The sequence below is a fragment of the Dipteris shenzhenensis genome, chromosome 6 (genome assembly GCF_047967505.1).
Source record: "Dipteris shenzhenensis isolate YYH24624 ecotype China chromosome 6, Dip_SZ_1.0, whole genome shotgun sequence".
In the NCBI taxonomy this organism is placed as follows: Eukaryota; Viridiplantae; Streptophyta; class Polypodiopsida; order Gleicheniales; family Dipteridaceae; genus Dipteris; species Dipteris shenzhenensis.
The window spans coordinates 19,761,423-19,782,259 of record NC_141601.1 but is presented as its reverse complement, the minus strand read 5'-3'; the positions used below and the strand labels follow the sequence as shown (position 1 = coordinate 19,782,259).

At 43.3% G+C, this 20,837-nt stretch overlaps 1 pseudogene; it reads left to right on the top strand.

Annotated features, from left to right (window-relative positions):
- Nucleotides 1-6,275: 6,275 nt before the first annotated feature.
- LOC147900906 (calcium-transporting ATPase 5, plasma membrane-type pseudogene) lies at nt 6,276-11,763 on the top strand (annotated as a pseudogene).
- The last annotated feature ends 9,074 nt before the right edge of the window (nt 11,764-20,837 follow it).

Sequence of the window (20,837 nt, the reverse complement as noted above, 5' to 3'; positions counted from 1 at the left end):
GTTTTGTTCCAAAGTTCAATAAATTTTCCAATTTGAAAAGGAAGGGGCACTTGCCACGCAAGAAAATCTTTGCTTCAAATGTCTGGACAAAGACCATGCTACTTGGAACTGTCCTAAAAATAAACTAGTGGGAGCTAAAGCCCCAAATATACCTCCACAAAAACAAGTGCATGCGGTGCAAATGTTGCCTCTTAATGGTACTAAAAAGTACACTGAGGTAGAGGTCTATCATGAGGACAGCACCCACATGTGCTGTCTATCATCGGCAATGTGGCAGCCCACCTTTGGTCCTCATGATTTAATGAGGATGCATGGAAAATTAAGGGGCAAGGAGTAAGAGTGATGGTCGATGATACTGCAATACATAATTTCTTAAACTACTCGTTAGTTAAGAAATTAAAATTGCCTGAGAGTCCCAGTGCCCATAAATATGTGGTTTCTTTGGCGAAGGGCAGTGATAAAAAAGTTTGGGACACCATGATATATGGTGTAGAGATGGATATTCAAGGCTATCAGGATGCCTTGGATTTCCAAATCATGCATCTCGACTGAACAGATGTAGTGCTTGGTTGAGAATGGCTGTATAGTCTTGGGCATAGCTTACAAAGGAGTTATCTTAATAACTCCATTATGTTTGAAAAAGAGGGTAGAGTCTTTCAGATTCAAGGAGAACATGATGTGCCTAACTCTCCTCTTATTTGTTCGATGGAATTGGAACGACTACTACACCAAGAACAATGTGAGGTATATCTTTGTGAACTTACTTTTATTGGTGATTTTATGTCTTCTGCATCGAAAAGAAGTAATGTTGTTTTTTATAATGTTAAAAAGTATAAATCTTCTTTAAAAGATTTAATGTTTGAATTTAAAGATGTTTTTTCGTTTGATTTACCTGATGGTTTACCTCCTGAGAGAGAAGTGGATCATAAAATAGATTTAATTCCTGGATCTACCCCTGTTTGTAAACCCCCACATAGGCTTAGTCAAACGGAGGAACATGAGGTCGAAAGACAGTTAACGGAATATCTTAGAAAGGGCCAAATCCAAACAAGTAGTTCACCTTGGTCTACACCAGCTTTACTGGTAAATAAAAAGGATGGTACTATGCATTTATGCATAGATTACCGAGCACTAAATAAAATCACCATAAAAAATAAGTATCCTATGCCTCACTTTGATGAGCTCTTTGATCAATTGCAAGGGGCAAAATATATACTTTACTAAAATTGATTTAAGATCAGGATATCATCAAGTACGGATTAGGGAAGAAGATGTCCCTAAGACATCATTTCGTACTAGGTATGGGCATTATCAATTTAAAGTAATGCCATTTGGATTAACAAATGCTCCAGCAACTTTCATGACACTTATGAATAGTGTCTTAAGGCCATATCTAGGGAAATTTGCTCTAGTATTTCTAGACGATATCCTTATTTATAGTAAAACCAGAAAAAAACATTTGGAACATTTGCAAAAAGTGTTCCAACTGCTTAGAGATAATTCACTCTTTGCAAAAGAATCCAAATGTGAATTCTTTACAAAAGAAGTGAAATACTTGGGACATATAATATCCCAAGAAGGGGTTCGTATGGACCCTGACAAAGTAAGGGCCATATTGGAATGGCCACATCCTACAAAAGAGTTACATATATTCTTAGGTTTGTTAGGATTCTATAGGAGATTCATCCAAGATTATGCTAAGATTGCTGTTTCGATGACGGACCAGCTTAAGGGAAAGGGAAGCACCTTCATATGGGATGAACCTCAAAAGAGAAGTTTTAAAAAATTAAAGGTAGCTATAGCGGCAGCTCCTGTCTTAAAAGTAGTGGATCCCAATGAACCATTCGTGGTTGAGACAGATGCCATTGATTTTGCTATTGGGGCAGTACTTATACAAAAAGATCGACCACTGGCTTTTGAAAGCAAAAAGCTAGATCGTGCCCAACGGAATTACTCGGCATATGAGAAGGAACTATATGCTATAGTCTATGCTTTAAAGAAGTGGAGGCACTATTTATATGGTGCAAAATTTGAGATCATCTTTGATCAAGAAAGCATTAAATGGATTTGTAATCAGCCAGAGCTTAAAGGTAGAAAAGCTAGATGGGCTGAGTTAATGCAAGAGTTTGATATACAATTGACATATAGGAAAGGGAAGTTTAATGTGGTAGCAGACTCTCTTAGCCGAATGCCAATTGTTAATGAATTGAGTTTTACTCAATTTCAGGATGATTTCCTAGAGTCCTTCAAAGGGAAATGTGAATTTGATCCTCACTTTTTTGAAATATGGAAAGCAATTAAAAACAGGGATCCAACTAATCGAGAGGCTTTCACTGAGGAGTCGCATGGAAATGGTGACACACCACAAGTTGGTGATAAAGGACTCAAGTGGAGAAAATATACTATTGAAGATGGCTACCTACTCTATAAGGGCAAAGTATGTGTCCCGGATGATAATGACATTAGGTGCCAAATCCTTTTTGAATGTCATGATAGTCCGAGTGCTGGACATCCGGGAATTCAGAAGACATATGTACTTCTGAAAAGGCAATTCTTTTGGCTTGGAATAGGTGAGGACGTCCAAGATTATGTATTGAAGTGCCAAAAATGCCAGGTCAATAAGGCTGAACGCCTTAAGGTAGGAGGTCTCCTACACCCATTGGAGATTCCATCTGGCAAATGGGAAAGCATCTCCATGGATTTCATTGTGAGACTACCTAGGACACGGAGGGGGCACAACTTAAAACTCTAGAATTAGCTAGGCTATTTGTGGAGCATATCTATAGACTGTATGGGCTACCCGCCGGTATTGTTAGTGACCAGGATAGTAAATTTAATAGCCATTTTTGGAGGGCTGTGTTTAAGAGGTTGGAAACTTCATTGAATATGAGCACCACGGATCATCCACAAAGTGATGGTCAAACTGAAAGGGTCAATCAAATCATTGAGGATATGCTTCGAGCATATGTAAGTAAACGGCAAACTAATTGGGAACAGTATTTGCCCATATTAGAATTTGCATATAACAGTGCCAAACATTCGCTACAGGTTTCAGTCCATTCATGATGATGTATGGATTTCAACGTAGAGCCCCAATGACAGTGGGACTTGAAAAAGAAAAGGTTCAAGCGGCCCAAGACTTTCTTGAGGATATGAATCAAATGCTTAAGTTAGCTAAATATAGCTTAAGAAGAGCTCAAGATAGAGCACGAAGTTATGCAAACCCCCACCATAGAAAGTTGGAGTTTGAAGTAAATGAGAAAGTCTACCTTAAGGTACCTGAATCTTCAGAATCTCTAAAAACAGGTAAATGTCCGAAGTTGTCTCCTAGGTATTGTGGACCATTCACAATACTTAAGAGCATTGGAGAACTTGCTTACAAATTAGCCTTACCTGAGGGATGTAGAGTACATCCAGTTTTTCATGTTAGTAGGCTAAAAAGAAAATTAGGAGATGATGATAATCTCATTGGAAATGAAGTCCTAGTTGAACTTATTGAACCCGCATCTTTACCACATGAACCAAAATAAATTTTAGATACACAAGAAAAAAGAACGTGACATACTATATGGAAAGAATGTCTGGTTAAGTGGAAAGATAGATCTGAAGAGAGTTCAACATGAGAAAAGGTAAGCAGTCTCCAGACGAGGTTTCCTAATTTTGTTTTCGAGGACGTAAACCATTCTTAAGGGAAAGGGAACGTTACGTCAGCCGTAATCCGGGTATTATCTAGTGTGGTTACAGTGTGGTTACAGTGAAGCGGGAAACCAAGGGGCTCGAGAGTGCTTGCATCAATATGGAGTGCGATATTAAGGTCTAAAGGGAACTAGGGTTCTAAGGTCCTTTATGGTGGACATGTGGCACCCAATTGGACTCCAAGTGGCAAGCACTGGGTTCAGGGGAGATTTCTAGAGATAGGCTCCAAAAAGAAAGAGAAGAGAGGGAACTCGAAGAGGAGTTCATGTACGAGGGCACTCTGGGAATCGTGGTTAGGTGGAAGAGACTTTTGATGAGCCCTTTTTGTGGGAATGTAACAAGGGGTCACGAACATGAGTGACACCCCGACATCCTGTCACACTAAGCCCAAGATGATTGGTTGCCGAGGGATGGCAAACCCTAGCAAAACTCCCTTGTGGCCAACTCCTGGTCTAGCGAAGGACTAGCCTTCGCGACTAGGTCCTGATAACCCGAATGTTGCACCGCATTTCCAGCAGCCTTGAAGGTTGGAGCCATCCGATCCGAATGCCAGAACACGAAGAGATTGTCGTGCCCTACGCACCGACATAGGTTTTGTCCCAATCTGAGTCCCAATCTGAGTCCGGATGCAAAAGTTATGACAAAAAACATACGCAAGTGTCTCCATGACTCCGTCACGTCCTGTGTGCTGTGTCTTGCACGTAGGCACCAAGTACCCACCTGGGCGTTCATCCCAATCCCGCTTGCTTTATCATGCTCTCAACCCACCCCGTGTGTGAGAGTGCTAACTTATATAAGATCACTGAAGAGAGCACGCTTGTCTATATTAAAAAACGTCACCACATGTCGGTCTCCAGTGGTATGATTGAGGACATCACCTCCCATATATAGGGTCTTTGATCTATGAGCCCGAATTTAGTGGTTCGAATCCTAGCGTGTAGGATACTCTTGACTTTTTGAGGGCCGACATGCTCATGGGCGACGTTGGGAGGTTGCCCGTGATATTGTGAGACTTCAGTTGCAGTACGTCCACCTAGGACTTGACCGTGCCCGTGTGTGAAATGAAGACAAACGAACTCTCAACGCGGATTGGAATTTGGGGAATTGTTTTTTCCCGTCTTGTCGGTGGATGAGTGTGAACCCCAGCTTGAGTCTTGACTATTAAGGGCCAACCTCCGACAAAATAGGCCACCTACCAAATGTAGCTTCCCTCTAAATGTTATGTACACTCCAAGTAATGCCGTGCTATCTAAACGTCGGTTTGCGAGCTCTTGACCTTTTGGCGTTGTTCTATTGTGTAGTGGAGCTCGCAGAACTTCAAATTCACGGCAGCTTCAATCCTCTTCTTTTGGCGTTGTTCTATTGTGTAGAGGAGCTCGCAGGACTTCAAATTCACGGCAGCTTCAATCCTCTTCTGTGGGTGTTAAGGTATTTCTCACTTATGTCTACCTTTCTGATTTTCTTCGACGTTCCTCATTAATTAGTTGACGGGGTCAGGCAAATTTTGGTTTTCTATGGAACTGATGGTAACCGACTAGAACTTGTAGAACCTTGGTGATTCGTTTTGCCGAAAGTGAGGCTGCGATTAGAGAGGTTGCCTTGCATTGATTTCGTGTGTTACGAACCTATAAATTAATGCATGCTCGCTTTGGGCTCAGGCTTCTCGCATTTTGAAGCTCTTACATTCACAATATTTCGAGCTAGAATTCTCAGATTCGGAATTGTGTACGTCCCATAAGATGTTGGGTCACTCCCCTCTGTCAAAACTTACCCAAAAAAAAATTATTGGCCATAAATCTTTGGTTGTTACGACCGGCTAAATGGTTTCCCCTTCCATTTTGATTGCTGAAACGGAGGATTCTTATTGAAAATCCGCATCGTGACGCGGTAATCTTGTCGTGTTTTATCCAACAATTGATAAAATTTATGCCGTCTTCAGAGCACATGTGTGCTGGAGTTGCACCCAATCTGACGCTATCGGAAATATGGGGACATGCTGCCTGAAACTGGCCAGAACGTAATCGAAGTTATGGGCATATGTTCAGATAGATGGTAATCTGCATCATTGTGCGGGATACCGTTCCCTCCCAAGAAACCATTGGCTACCGTGAAGGTGCCTGAAGCTGCCTGAGGCAACCTGACTGTGTAGTCCGTTTGCACACGACAGGCAACAGATAGCAATCGTTTGCTCTTCCGGTGGGAGATATCGGACACCTCAGACTATTTATCGGACACCTCAGCAATAGTCTGCTGGAATAGCCTCATGTGCGCAGGGTGAGAAGGAAGCTGCTGTGTGTCTACCTACGTGCCGTAATCATCACAGAAACAAAGCTACTTCTCGCGCAGAATTTAGATTATCCCCCATACCTGTTCCCACTTCGGGCTTCGAAACTAGTGTTTTAAAATTTGAACGTTCCGTGTGTGTGCTAAGATACGATCGCCAGGTTACGTCCTGTACTAATCGTGATAAATTTATAAGGGCACAGACGCTTATCTGGAATCGTTGCTTGCGCAGATCACCGACAGACATACCTGTTCCGTCGCGGTTCCAAGGCCCTTGATAATTAGCATACCCTACAATGGTTTCTTCGAACTCGAACTGCAATGCGATCCAAATCTCTGCATCGAAGTACGCAACTTCGGCCCTCTCGAGCACCTTGCAGGCGAATCAGGCGATTCATGCCGGCAATCTTATCGTAGAAAATGTACCAGACATTGTTATTCAGGTTGGAAACACTGTAGATCCAGATTTGAAGAGTTTCAAGGTTGTGATTATCGCGATCAGAGCGGCCGTTCGGCTTCGTGGAAGCCTAAACACAGATCCATTTGCGGAACTGAAGATCGACAGTCTAGCTCGCGGCCGCGATTCAGAGAAGTTGCAACAGCTGGGTGGAGTGGAGGGATTGGCAAGGCGACTGCGAGTAGACCTACACAGAGGTATTGCCGACGTTGGTTCTGAAAGTTTAGCCAGACGAAGATGTGCATTTGGCGAGAACGTATATCCTAGGAAACCCAGCAGAACAATATGGCATTTCCTCTGGGAAGCTTGCAGCGATGCGACTCTAATTATTTTGATGCTGTGCGCTATTCTATCACTGGGCTTCGGGATCAAAAGTGACGGTGTGCAACAAGGCTGGTACGACGGAGTTAGCATAGCATTTGCTGTGGTTTTAGTGGTTCTCGTGACAGCCATCAGTAACTACAGGCAGTCCCGGCAGTTTCGAATCCTCAACAAAGAGAAAGAAAACATACCAGTGCAAGTCGTGCGAGGGGGCCGGAAAACAACGGTCTCCATATTCGACATTGTGGTCGGAGAGATCGTAGAGCTCCGTATCGGCGATCGAATCCCCGCTGATGGATTGTTAGTCGAAGGACAAAGCCTGGCGATCGACGAGTCCCCTCTGACAGGAGAAAGTGAAGCGGTGCTCCCAGACGAAAGGCAGCCCTTCTTATTATCCGGTTGCAAAGTGGAGGATGGCTATGGCTCGATGCTGGTCACCGCGGTGGGGAGCAAGACGGAATGGGGGGAAATGATGGTAGCTATCAGCAACGAAACCGCTGAAGAAACCCCTCTTCAACGCCGCTTGAGTAGTGCGGCCGTGATGATTGGTAAAGTCGGTCTGTCGGTGGCAATGCTGGTTCTCGTCATTCTCCTGGCTTTCTACTTCACAGGCCATACCCGCGGCAAATCAGGAAAGTTCCACGCGGGGCAAACGAGTGCGAGCGAAGCGATGAATAGCGTGGTTAATATCTTCTCCATCGCCGTTACCATCGTGGTGGTGGCAGTGCCTGAGGGCCTTCCCTTAGCCGTCACTCTCACTCTAGCGTATTCCATGCGCAAGATGATGAACGACAATGCATTGGTGCGCCGGCTTTCAGCGTGCGAGACGATGGGCTCAGCGACGGCGATCTGCAGCGACAAGACGGGCACGCTAACGATGAACCAAATGACGGTAGTGAAGGCTTGGGTTGGTGGGAAGATGATAGGATGGAAACAAGACGAGTCGAAGGTGGAGGACATGTGGAGGAGGGAGCTGAGCAGGACTAGGGAGCAAGTACGAAGGATTCTGTTCCAGGGGATAGCGCAGAACAGCACGGGAAGCGTGTTTGTGGCTGAAGGGGACGTAGAGAAGGCGGAGGTGAGGGGAAGTCCGACGGAGAAGGCGCTATTATGGTGGGGGATGAGAGCAGGGATGAAATACGAGCTGGAGGAGAAGGCTGGGGGGGAGGTGGTGAAGGTGGAGACGTTCAATTCAGCAAAGAAGAGAGCAGGGGTGGCGTTGAAGGAGAAGGATGGAAGGGTGGTGGTGCATTGGAAAGGAGCAGCAGAAATCATTCTGTCGAACTGCGAGAAATGGATGGACGGAGAAGACGACGGAACTCCGACGGAGATGACGACGGAAAAACGGACGGAACTCCTTTCCTTTGTCGACGGAATGGCCTCTTCTGGCCTCCGTTGCTTGGCCTTCGCTTATTGCCACATGACGGAATGCCCTCTCGATGCCACGGAATGGACATTACCTTGCCGGGGACTGATTCTGTTGGCCTTGGTGGGAATGACAGATCCTTGCCGACCTGGCGTCGCCAAAGCTGTCCAGCTTGTGTCTGCTGCTGGTGTCCACGTTCGTATGGTCACTGGCGACAACCTTCGCACCGCCCTCGCTATCGCCACCGAGTGTGGGATCCATCGTGGTACCCAGTTGGCTGTCGAGGGGTTTGCTTTTCGACAGTGGGACGATGCTCAGATGCGAGAGAATCTGCCTAACCTCTCTGTGGTGGCACGTGCATCGCCCTCAGATAAGCTCTTGCTTGTCAAGACATTGCAAGCCATGGGAGAGGTGGTGGCCGTGACTGGAGATGGAAGCAATGATGCCCCAGCATTGAACCAAGCAAACATCGGCCTATCCATGGGTATCCAGGGCACTGAAGTTGCCAAGGAAAGCTCTGACATCATCATCCTCGACGATAACTTCGCCTCAATCGTGAAAGTGGTCCGTTGGGGCCGCTCTGTCCACTCCAACATCCAAAAATTTCTCCAATTCCAACTCACTGTTAATGTGGCTGCATTGGTTGTCAATTTTGTCTCTGCTGTCAGCTCCGGCAACGTGCCCCTCACAGCTGTTCAACTGCTTTGGGTCAACCTCATCATGGACACCCTTGGTGCATTCGCTCTTGCAACTGAACCCCCGACAGATGAACTCATGGTCCAACCTCCTACCCCACACACTGAGCCCCTCATCACCCACACCATGTGGCGTAACCTCTTGGCTCAAGCTACCTACCAAGTTGCCATCTTGCTCATGCTCCAATTTCGTGGCCAATCAATCCTACATCTATCGGGGCCTCATGCCACTCTCATCAATCGCACCATTATCTTCAATACCTTTGTTCTTTGCCAGATCTTCAACGAGGTCAATGCCCGCCAATTACATAAGAAAAATATCTTTCAAGGCATGTTCAACAACCCTCTCTTTGTTGGGATTGTGATAGGTACTCTTACATTGCAAGTGGTGATGGTGGAATTTTTGGAGAAGTTTGCTTCTACTATGAGACTAGATTGGCAACATTGGCTAGTTTGCATAATTTTGGCATCACTAAGTTGGCCTATTGCTCTCTTAGTAAAGGTGAACTATTCTCTTAGTAAAGGTGAACTATTCTTGGAGCTATGATGTAAAACTTTTACATTTTAAAGAATGTACATTGCAAGTGGTGATGGTGGAGAAGTTTGCTTCTACTATGAGGCTAGACTAGCAACATTGGCTACTTTGCATAATATTGGCATCACTAAGTTGGCCTATTGCTCTCTTAGTAAAGGTGAATAAAGGTGAGCTATTCTAGCCTATTGCTCTCTTAGTAAAGGTGAATAAAGGTGAGCTATTCTAGGAGCTATGATGTAAAACTTTTACATTTTAAAGAATGTATGCCATTGAATGTACGCTCATTGTGAGCTTTGTAAGAGATTTTTTGGGAGAAGAGTATGAGATTTTATGAGTGAGGAGTATGTGGTATTGTCACTTGAGAAAAGGAAGAAAAGAAAAGAGTCCTTTCTAGAACTAGAGGATGAAGCCATAGTTCACTAATCATGAAAAATTGCTCTTTTAAAGTGAGTCCCATGTACTTTCAAGGTTTCATAAGGGATATACATCATTTTGCATAGATGAGCATATGCATTTCTTGATTTTGACTACACATTGCATAAGTGTCTAAAACATGCATATTGGTACCATGTTCAGGCCCGATAAGGGTTTTCTTTTAACTAAATGCCTTATGACTTTTGTCTTCTACAAAACTAGTGAGCTCTTGAGCTTAGTGTTTTGTGGGGAAAAGATTTGGTGAAGCATTTGAGGGTTTAAAATGACATAAAATCCACATTTTGTGATATTTCAAAATGGGGAATTAGTTTTTCCAAAAAACTATAAAATTGCAACCTCCAAAATTTCCATGTCATTAGGGTCTAAGTCCCATATACTTGCATTTTTTCATTCAAGTGTGTGAGCATCATTTGTATGGTAGCATACGGACATATTCTCATTTAAAGTATGCATCAATATGCATATATCATACATCTATGTGTCGCATGGTCATGAACTTTTGCAAGTACATTTTTTGAGTAGGGTCACATATACTAAGAATGTCATAAGGGTTTGGCATTATCCATATGGTGGGGCATGCACATTTTCTCATTTTGACAATCCATGACAGCACATGTATATGTGCCTGATAGTTATGAAACTTTGAAAGGGATCTCCTTAAAGAGATTCTCATATACTCACAAATTCTCATATGGGTCAAAAATGAGTTTTATGGTGGAGCATGCATATTTGTTCATTTTCAACCATGCATGGTGTGCTGCGTCTTAGTAGGATTATATCATAAGTGTATGTGTTTGATAGTGTTTTTTTAAATGAAAAGGGAGTGACTAAGTGGGATCCTCAGCCTTGACAAATGATAGCCTGAAATGGGTGACCATGCTCTACACTTGGTGAAGAAAATTAGCCAAATCTTTATAATATGCTTGCTTTATTGCATGATACTTTACCAAATGGTGCAAAAAGCATGATAATTATTCAAATCGTGTCTTGACATTTGTCAAATCAAAAGAGAAAGGTTGTCAAAGTTTGGCTATTGTTGGAAATCAACATTGATTTAAAAATAAATAAAAAGAATACCATGGCTAAACCCAGAATTTTGTCCCCAACCTAAATGAGCACCTTATTTTCTAGCATCCTCCTTAAAGATACAGTAGTGCCCCACTAGTGTTTGATGGTCAAGAGAACTTATAGGGACCTTTGTTTGAGTAAAGTCTATGTATTTACTAGTTTTCGTAACTTTTGGACATCATTTGTGTGGTAGAGCATGTATATTCCTCCTCTCTCTCTCTCTCTCTCTCTCTCTCTCTCTCTCTCTCTCTCTCTCTCATGTGCGCTTGCTTACTCTCACTCGCTTTCTCTCTCTCTCTCTCTCTCTCTCTCTCTCTCTTTTCACTTTCCCTTTGTGAATTTATTTGGCCTCATGCATATGGATGTCTATCATGAGACCAAATACAATTACAAGGGGAAAGTCCTATAAAATTTTAAGAGAGAGAGAGAGAGAGAGAGAGATGGTATACATCCATATGCATGAGGTCAAATATATTCACAAAGGGAAAGTCCAGAGAGAGAGAGAGAGAGAGAGAGAGAGAGAGAGAGAGAGGGGGGGGGAGGGAGGGGGAGAAGGGGGACAAAGTTTTGCTTTGTCTTTTGATCAATGTCACATGGCCACTCATTCAGCTCAATTGTTGAGTAAGCTGAGCATAGAGACAAGCTAAGTGGTGCCTAATAGTTGAGTATGCCTAATAGTTGAGTAATATGAGCATAGAGCAAGCCAAGTGGTTCTAAAGTGGAGGGAGTCTTGAAACATGAAATGCCTATGGTGGAGGTAGTCTTGAAACTTGTAATTTTATTTCTTAAATTTAAAGACAGTTTAAGATCCCCCCTTGAGGCCTAGTGGAGCGGGTCTCTAACCCATTGTAGATGGGTCAAACTACTCGTATACACTTATGATATAAGCATACCGATGTGCATTTAACACCCATGCACAAAAAATGAGGAAATGTGTATGTCGCATAGTTTACATGAGAAGAGCTCTTATGAAACTTCACACATACATGAATCTTACTAATAAAAACCTCCCTAAAATGTTTCATAGCTAGTTGGCACAAATATATGAGTTAGTAAGCACGCCGATGCATAATGTTTTGACACTTATGCACCATGCATGAGAAAATATGCATGCCGCATCATACAAATATGTCATATTTTTGAAGCACATAAGCCATACTCAAAAGAAGTCCATTGCTAGGTTTCATGACCATTAGATGTCAACATGTAAGGTAGAAGTATACGATGCACAATTTAGACAATTATGCACCATGAATGGTAAAAAGTGAACGCAAAAAAAAAATTTCACAGCATCACTGAAAGCTACTCAACTCTACCTCGACATGAATGGCTAATGGACGAGCCAACTACATCTAAGGCTACATCCATGCTTCTTTAGCAAAGGCTACGACTTCATGCAGCTCCCGATCGCCAATGCTCCGAACCTATCTGCAAGGTAGCCACCCAACAACTCCTCGCTCATGTGCCACAACCTTGGATGAGCTCCACGATCAGCGTAGCTACGTTGACTCCAGCCTTCAAACAAGCGGCTCAACTCTCCACGCCAACGACCTCTTGCACCTACAGCAACGTTGAAGCCCACGGCTCTCCATCACCACCACGACCAGACCGCAAGCGACCCAATTCATCTACATCCTCACCTACGCCTCGTCAAATTTTAGCCATAGCCATCTTCTCCATCGCTCAAAGCCTCAGAGCTCCACCTTTTGCCACATGGTAGATTGAAACTCACTGTGGTTAGGTTCAGTTAACCTTGTTTAATCGGGGTCTAGTCAGTAAGGCTTGGTTTAGCCTGTGACACGTGTTAGATACGATGTAATCAAGGTTAGGATCAGATAACCTTGTGTTAGTAGGAATAGTTAAGGTTGTGCTATGTGGTAGCTAGAGGTGCCACATCATCTACCAATGTGGCATTACCACATCATCCAAAATCCACGTCATCATCTGCCCAATAAGCAGTGACATGTCAGCTTGCCACATCAGCAGGGGACACCTTAGCTGCCCAGTCAGCACCATGTGCCACCTCAGTACATAGAGTGCTAGACAGGAACAATTTTGTCTCTTCATAGGCACAGTTGTATTCTGTATGTGATCACTAGTATGCCACATCACCCTCTAGGCCACATCATTATTTTTGGGCCTTCTTGGGATCAAAATCTGCCTATCCTTCTGGGGGTCGTATCTTTTGATCCAGAGGGAATTTCGAGGCGCTCCAAAAAGAAAAAATACTCGCTAGATCGTGTTCTATGCGTTGAGCACCTCAGATATTCCATCAAACATTTCCACAGGCCAGCATCATCAAAACCTCATCATCGAAACCACCTCCTGATCCTCTACAGCACACCCAACACTTAAAATGAATGAAGATAAAATTCACTTGCTACATTTTGCAATTCGATGTGTAGTCTTAGCACTGCCATAGAGGAGATCCAACTCCACCAAGCCAAGCAAGCCATGCCACATTACCCGATTAATTCCCACCGGCATCAATCCATGTGGCTCTATCATCGGTATACACATTCTACATTGACATCAGCTCAGTCTTTTGGCATCCGGTAGTTCACCACACCAAACTGACACTTGGCAGTAATCTTCCCCTCGGATTTGGGATTGTTGCACGTTTGCACACCCACATGCCACCCATGTACAGTCACGCTTGTTGAGTATTTTTTGGCATTGGTTCCTGCACACATTCATCAGCCTTGTACAACCTCTTGGCTACTCTAAACACTTAGTTATCATCACTCTTTACAAGCTTGATCCTAGTACACAGTAGTTTTCACGTGACTTGGTTTTGACCGTTCAGCGAGCTCTCACACAGTGTTCTCATGGGTAGACACTCTCGCCGGTACACAGGTAAGCCTCTTGCATAGAGCACTAGACCGCCTCCATCATGGAGTTATCCACATCTCGCAGTTGATCATACACCAGTCACGACTCCGAACAAGATCCATGACTGGAAAGAGAACCTTCTTCTATTATTTATTGCCATAGGGTATGTACCAATGTATGATGCTAACTTGAGCCTCATTGGCCTTGACAGATCAGATGTAGATGCTTTGGATATTAGCATGGATCAGCCTGTAGTTTCTGATCATGCACATTTGTCAGTAAGCCCTCAGCATGAGGCACATTCCTCGGTAAGCCCTCTGCATAAGGCACATTCAGTAGTAAGCCCTCCACATGAGGCATATTTGATGGTAAGTCCTCAGTACGAGGTAGTCCCATTGACATCAGCTCAGACTGATTCTCGTGATGCACATCCATCACCTTCATGCATGGATCTAACTCCATCCTTTGCCATAGATGCAGATACTTAGCAGGAGTTCAATGATCATGTAGATTTATAGCAGGTAAGTCCTCAGTACCTCAGTACGAGGCACTCACATCTCCAGCCGCATGCAGGATTTATGCTATAGCACATTCCACTCCTCAGGTGATTCCATTCCAGCAACCATCATTGACTCTTTCACCTCTGACATGGAGCATATCATGGACACAGTTTCCACCTTTAGTTCAGATTAGTAGAAGACAGTCTTCAGGACATTTCAGCATTGGCTCAGTCATTGCATCCTTAGATCCAGTTATCACCACCACCTCTTTCGATCAACAGATCATTCCTCAGCACGAGGATACCTATGCATCAGTACGGCCCTGCCCCAGTGTAATGGACATCATCAGGTTCAGCCATAGCACAACCTGGGGAGACTTAGTGTTTCATCATGCACTTACGGCTATTGTATACAGTCCATACTTGATGCAGATCAGTGGTTGGATCCATGACTATAGATCAGTCCCTTCATTAGCATTTGACACCACATATGCCTTAGGGACATGTTATGCTTTCACAGTTGTATTTCACACTTCTAGGCCTTTATACTGTTAGCTCATTCTTGATGAGCCTTTGAAAGATGTTACATTCCATGCCGATGGATGTTTAGCCATGCACACATCAGACGAGACCTTTAGCTCATGACAATTGAGTATACAGGTTGGACAGGTTCCTATACCTTGTCATTTGTATGAGCCTCTTCTTGAGCAGAGCAACGTATCATACTTGCACATTTGTCCCCAAATTTTCAGCCCCTGGATCACTCTATCCACACCCACTATGCAGTCTTCTTTGACTCCACATCATTCGATAGAGATTATAGTTCTATTGCAGTATACCTTCACCATTGCTATTAGTTCTTTAGGGTTGGTGACACTCTCATATGTCACAACCTGCCGGATCACATCGCTACATCCACTAGCCTCACATTCGGATGCCTCTTCCATAGAGCAGCTGCACAATCCATGGTGACTCATGACATGTTCAGCACACAGCCATACACGTAGTCATCTTTAGCATCATTCGATAGAGATTATTCTACTGTAGCATACCTCCGCCATTGCTGCCAGTTCTTTTGGTTTGGTGACATTATAGTCTATCACAACCTATCGGATTTGTTATCCACAGCTACACTGAGACTAGCCTCACATTCGGATGCCTCTTCTATAGAGCAACTACACAGTCCACGATGACTTATGACATGTTTAGCATTGACATGTTTAGCACACAGCCATACACACAATCTTTGATCCAGGTGGACTTGACTTTTTGCATTTCCTTCCTCTTCCTTTTGGCCTATATTCAAGGTTTTATTCCCAAAGGCAAAGGATGACTCACAACTTAAGAGCAGGAAATCTACATCTTGTACAAGACCATGTAAGTTGTACTCATTGTACATGCTTCCACTCCGTAGTCACTGTGCTCACATACACACATACTACTCTGATTTCTTTTTAGCTTTGGATGCTAGCATACACACCAAACGAAATTCACAAAAAGGTGTTGTAAATGCACCCTCTACTTACCCTGTTGTGCAATTTAAGAGGGAGTGTTAAAGATAGTGTAAATTGCACTATCCACATAGGGCATAGGGGCAACCCTAACCCTAACCCTAAGGGGTTCACATGTATATCTTCATGTTCATTGTCAATACACTTAGTGTACAGATAGCTATATCGTGTGCACTCCTCTCTCTCTCCCTCTCTCACTTTCGCTATTATCACAGCACACCGTCACTATTTGCTCGTGTTGTGGAGTAGCCCGTGGGTGTTGTTGTGGACATAGTCCATGCTAGGAAGCCGGCAAGGAAGAAGCACATGTGAGGCGAAAAGAGCATGGGCCTTTTGACAAATCCATGGCGCTCTCGTAGCAAATGTGCACGCACTTGAGGCTTAATAAGGTCGCTTCCCTCTCCCCTCTCCTTTTGCTGGTTTACAACCTTCCCTCTTGGGAAACCCTTGCTAGGAGCCAGGTTGCGTTTTGCAGTTGATGGGTTACGGAACTATGATAGCCCATATGTGCTGGTAGAGTGTAGTAGGTTGTTGCCTTTGCATGGAGGTTAGCCGTTGGAGCATAGTTGGAACTAAAGAGCCTACTGAAGAGAGGAATACTACTGTGGCTGTTAGGCCAAAATCTGTAAGTATAGATTACAGATTGTTGGGATATCTCGAGGTGCATGCCTTAGGCACACCTTGGTTTCTATGTGTGAGTGCTAGAGGCACAGTTAGGTGCCCACAAGCACAGTTAGGTGGTGGAAGAGCCACATAGGATGATTGAGAGAATCTAGGAGCAGATTGAGGAGATGATTGTGGAGCTCTGAAGTCATCAGTGATGTCAGTGAGCATGTATGAGGTGCCTACTTAAGGACCTCACTCTTCTTCATTCCAAAAAGCAAGTAATGCAAGTATTCTGAGTTTGTGTCCACTCTTTCCTTTCCTTTCAGTTTACCAACATGGTATCAGAGCCCTTTGATCCCCCTTGAGCCCATTTCTGCCACATCATCATCTTCTTCTTCATCTTCTTCTTCTCCATTTTCCTCTTTCTTCCGAAAATCTTTGAGAGCTTGGTTCTCCACCTACAAACGACCATTGCCCAAACCCTCTGAGCTAGAAACTCCTCTAGTATGGGCAAACTTCCACCTGCAAGGAATTGAAGAAAAAACATCTGTGGTGGCTGCCATTCCCCAAACAGCGCATTTTTTGTCATTTCTTCTACTGCTCAATACTCCCTGCCTGCTCCACCATTGCCTGAGCCCTCTTAAGAGTAGATGGGCGACCTTAAGATGAAGATTTTGAGACATTTTTCAGCTCATTTGGTTTAGTAACGAGGGAGAAATCGTCAAAACTCAGGTTCAGCCTATAGCAACTCTCCTAGGCAAAAGTGCGCACCATTTCGTCCAACCTCTGTGCTGGACTCTCTCTAGTATATGAGCTTTCTTTTGCTTCAAAAAGCCCTCTTTTCCTTGCTTTGAAGAGTGAACTACAAGCCCTCCAAGTTCAACCTTTTGGTTTTGACAGTTTTGGACAAGTTTTTGAAGATGATGCTACATAAAATGCTACTCTAGCATTTCTGGTTTTTTGAAACTTTCAATAACTTCAGTACAAGTGTGGCTTCAGTTTTGTTTTGAATTACTAGACCTGGATTTGATTGGAAAGTATTCATTTTAGCCACTTCTATGAAGCATGTAAGAAGAAGCATCATTGATTGAATATTGGTCACTAGTCTTTGCTACATCAAGTGCTCATATTTTGGAAGTCTTTCAGTTATTTTTTGCCTTGTAAGAGAGATAGACACTGCCCAATATCTGGGTTAGACCCTCTCATGGCTACCTTATTGAATCTAGAGAAGTTCAATGGAAAGGGCTTCCACACATGGCAGATGAAGGTGAAATTTGCATTGATGAGGGAGAACTTATGGGGACTTATCAAACCTACTCCTACCGCTTCTTCTACGGCCTCCAATGCTGGAGAATCCTCAACTCTGACACGACCTGCAAGGGATCCAGCTAGAGAAGAAAAAGCATACGGTATAATTGCTCTTGCTTTAGGAGATGATTATATTCACCATATCTCTGACTTGGAGTCTCCTTCAGAAGCTTGGCAGAAGCTTGACATGATTTTTGGTGCTAGCTCTCACATCTCTAAACTATCACTTAAAATCTCTTCCTTTGAATTGAAGATGGCTAGTGGTACTACTTTGGCAGCTCATGTCAACTATATGCGGAGTCTTATGACTCAACTAGCTTCTATCAACTCTCCTATTACTCCAGATGATGCTATGGCAGTGTTACTTAAGAGTATGCCTGAAGATTATGATTACATAGTTACCACTTTGAAAAATCTTCCTAATCCTAATCTTGAAGGTATTATCTCTGCTCTCCAAGAAGAAGAAAGGCATATGGAGCTCAGGAAAGGCAATGACACTGTTTATGCTGTAAAAGTCCAGAAGAGCAAGTATACCCCTTGCAATCACTGTGGAAAGACAAATCACCTTTCAAAGGACTGCTTCAAAATTAATCCATGCAAGCACTGTGGCAAGAACAACCATAATGAGAAGTTTTGCAGAGCCAAAGCAAAGATAGAAAATGCAAATCTACTTTCAGTTGATAAGCCTCCACAAGATGAGGCATCCTTTGAAGATTATGCATTTTAAAACATCTCTATGTATGCTCCAGATCTCTCTTTTTATGTCAAGGTACTCAGCCTAGATAGTCCTCCAAAATGAATGAAATAAATTATTGTGTTTTGTGTGTTTTGTAAACACCTCTGGTCACCTTATGATGTAGGCCATGTGTATGTTTTGCCCCATGGTACCTCCTGCAGACATTGTGTGCATGTACATGCAGGGGAGATAACCATTGGAAGGTCTTTTTGTAACCCTTTTTGTTTACCTTACACCCAAGGGAACCCTTGCTAGCATGAGAACCTAGCCATAGATTAATCCTTGACCACCATGAGATGGCATGAGAAACTATGAGACTAGATGTATCCTTGACATAGCCTGAGGCATTCCCTTGAGGGGGGGTTTGTTGGGATATCTCAAGGTGCATGCCTCAGGCACACCTTGGTTTCTATGTGTGAGTGCGAGGCACAGTTAGGTGCCCACAAGCACAGTTAGGTGGTGGAAGAGCCACATAGGATGATTGAGAGAATCTAGGAGTAGATTGAGGAGATGATTGTGGAGCTCTGAAGTCATCAGTGATGTCAGTGAGCATGTATGAGGTGCCTACTTAAGGACCTCACTCTTCTTCATTCCAAAAAGCAAGTAATGCAAGTATTCTGAGTTTGTGTCCACTCTTTCCTTTCCTTTCAGTTTACCAACACAGATTGGGGCTCACTCAAAGGGAAATCAATCAGAGGGAGAGGGAACTTGAGGATCCAGAATTGAAGGCAGAACTCAAACTAGAGGTGGCTCGTGTTCTGTGGAGATGGAGAGGACTCTTTCTTTCTCTCTTGTAAATGGAGAGGTCGTTGTCTTTCTCTAAGGTTCTCTCAAAGAGGGGATTCCCTCTCAAAATGAACACACTCTCTCTCACAAAGGACTCTCACAAAATCTCAAATCTCTCAATGAACACTCAAAGAACTCTCTCTCCCTAAGCAAAGGAATGACCAATAACTTTCTCTTGAGAATAGAATAATGAACACTCAAGAATCCACCATGAATTGAAACTATCTCATGGACATAATCTCACAAACTCTCCCTAACATCAAGATAAGAGTGTGCCACTCACCCTAAACTACCTCTGATACCATGTTAAAGAGACAAAATGTTATTGCGACCACTAAGCCTAGTGTGACTAGATGAGCATAAGAACTATGGAGGCTCAAAGAACACTTGTTAATGGTGTCTCCTAAAAGTTGGAAAACACCAAACACATATCCACACATGGCAATGGTAGTGCCAGGGGCAGGCTCACGTCCTGACTAATGTTGGAAAGATGCAAAGATAACTCAAGACATAAAAAGAACTAGTAGTTTGTATTCCAATAGATCACAACAACAACACCCATACAAGAGGTGAAGATGAGCTTATAACATCATCCAGCTTCAGTCGGGTAACAGTAAAAAACAACAAATAGTCCAAAACATCATGTGGTGGATAAGGCCACTTCTACTAGTTGTTAGGGATAGTTATAACCGTCCCTACAATTACAAAATCATCCCACTACTTCCTAATGTAACTTCCCTTTACTAGGGGTGTACTAACCCTCCTTGGGTGAAGTCCACGTGGGTGGAGAGGTCACCCTCAACACCTGGCACTCCCAGTGGTAAAACTTTTGCCAAAAAGTGGAAGACATGAACCCTTACTAGAAATAGTCCATCAGGTGGACCTTGATAGTATGTGTTGAGTTTAGATCGATGATTGCTGCCTTGGAAGCAATGGGATTTTCTTCCTCAGTTTCTTCCTTGTAGCGATCATGGAGCTCTAGTTCCTCTTGCATTTTGGTCTCTACCTCTTCAAAATCTATCGCTAGGGGACTAAGGCTTGGTTGGGGAGAGCAATTAACTATGTATCCTAATATTTGTCATATTTCAAAGGAGCATATCCAGCAGACAATTATGTATATTGGCCTTGCTCTGTTTCATCTAGTTTCCCAGGCTTTGTTGTTGGCAGCTCTAAAATTTGTGTCACCATCCACTAGCATTTGATTCTATTTAGCATTCTAAGTTGCAGCTCTATGGGCTTCCAACTCTTGAGCCATAATCTCAGAGGCATTCTTTTTGGACAATAACAAACATTCTTATGGGATGCCTATGAGATTATGCCTTAGGTCCACCTTATTGTCCCTTATTGCACCCTATTATGCCTTTTTGGACAATAACAAACATTCTTTCTGGACCTTAAGGTTTTTGTGCAAGAATAATTCGTGACAGTAGGTAAGCATTCTTTCTGGACTCGCACCTATGCAGTGAGCTTGGAGACGTTTTCCTCCTACATGGTTCTATACTATGCATATTCTCTTTTGACATCCTCGAGCTCTAACTATGTAGCATGTAGCTTCTTTTGCAAGTCAACCTACTTTAGCATGTACTCATGGCCATCCCTCTTGTCTTTAGTTAATTCTTGTACTCACTGTCTCACCTACAGCTGAGTTGTCCTTTGTTCATCAACATAGTGTTGTAAAAATTTATGTGCATGTTCTAGCTCTC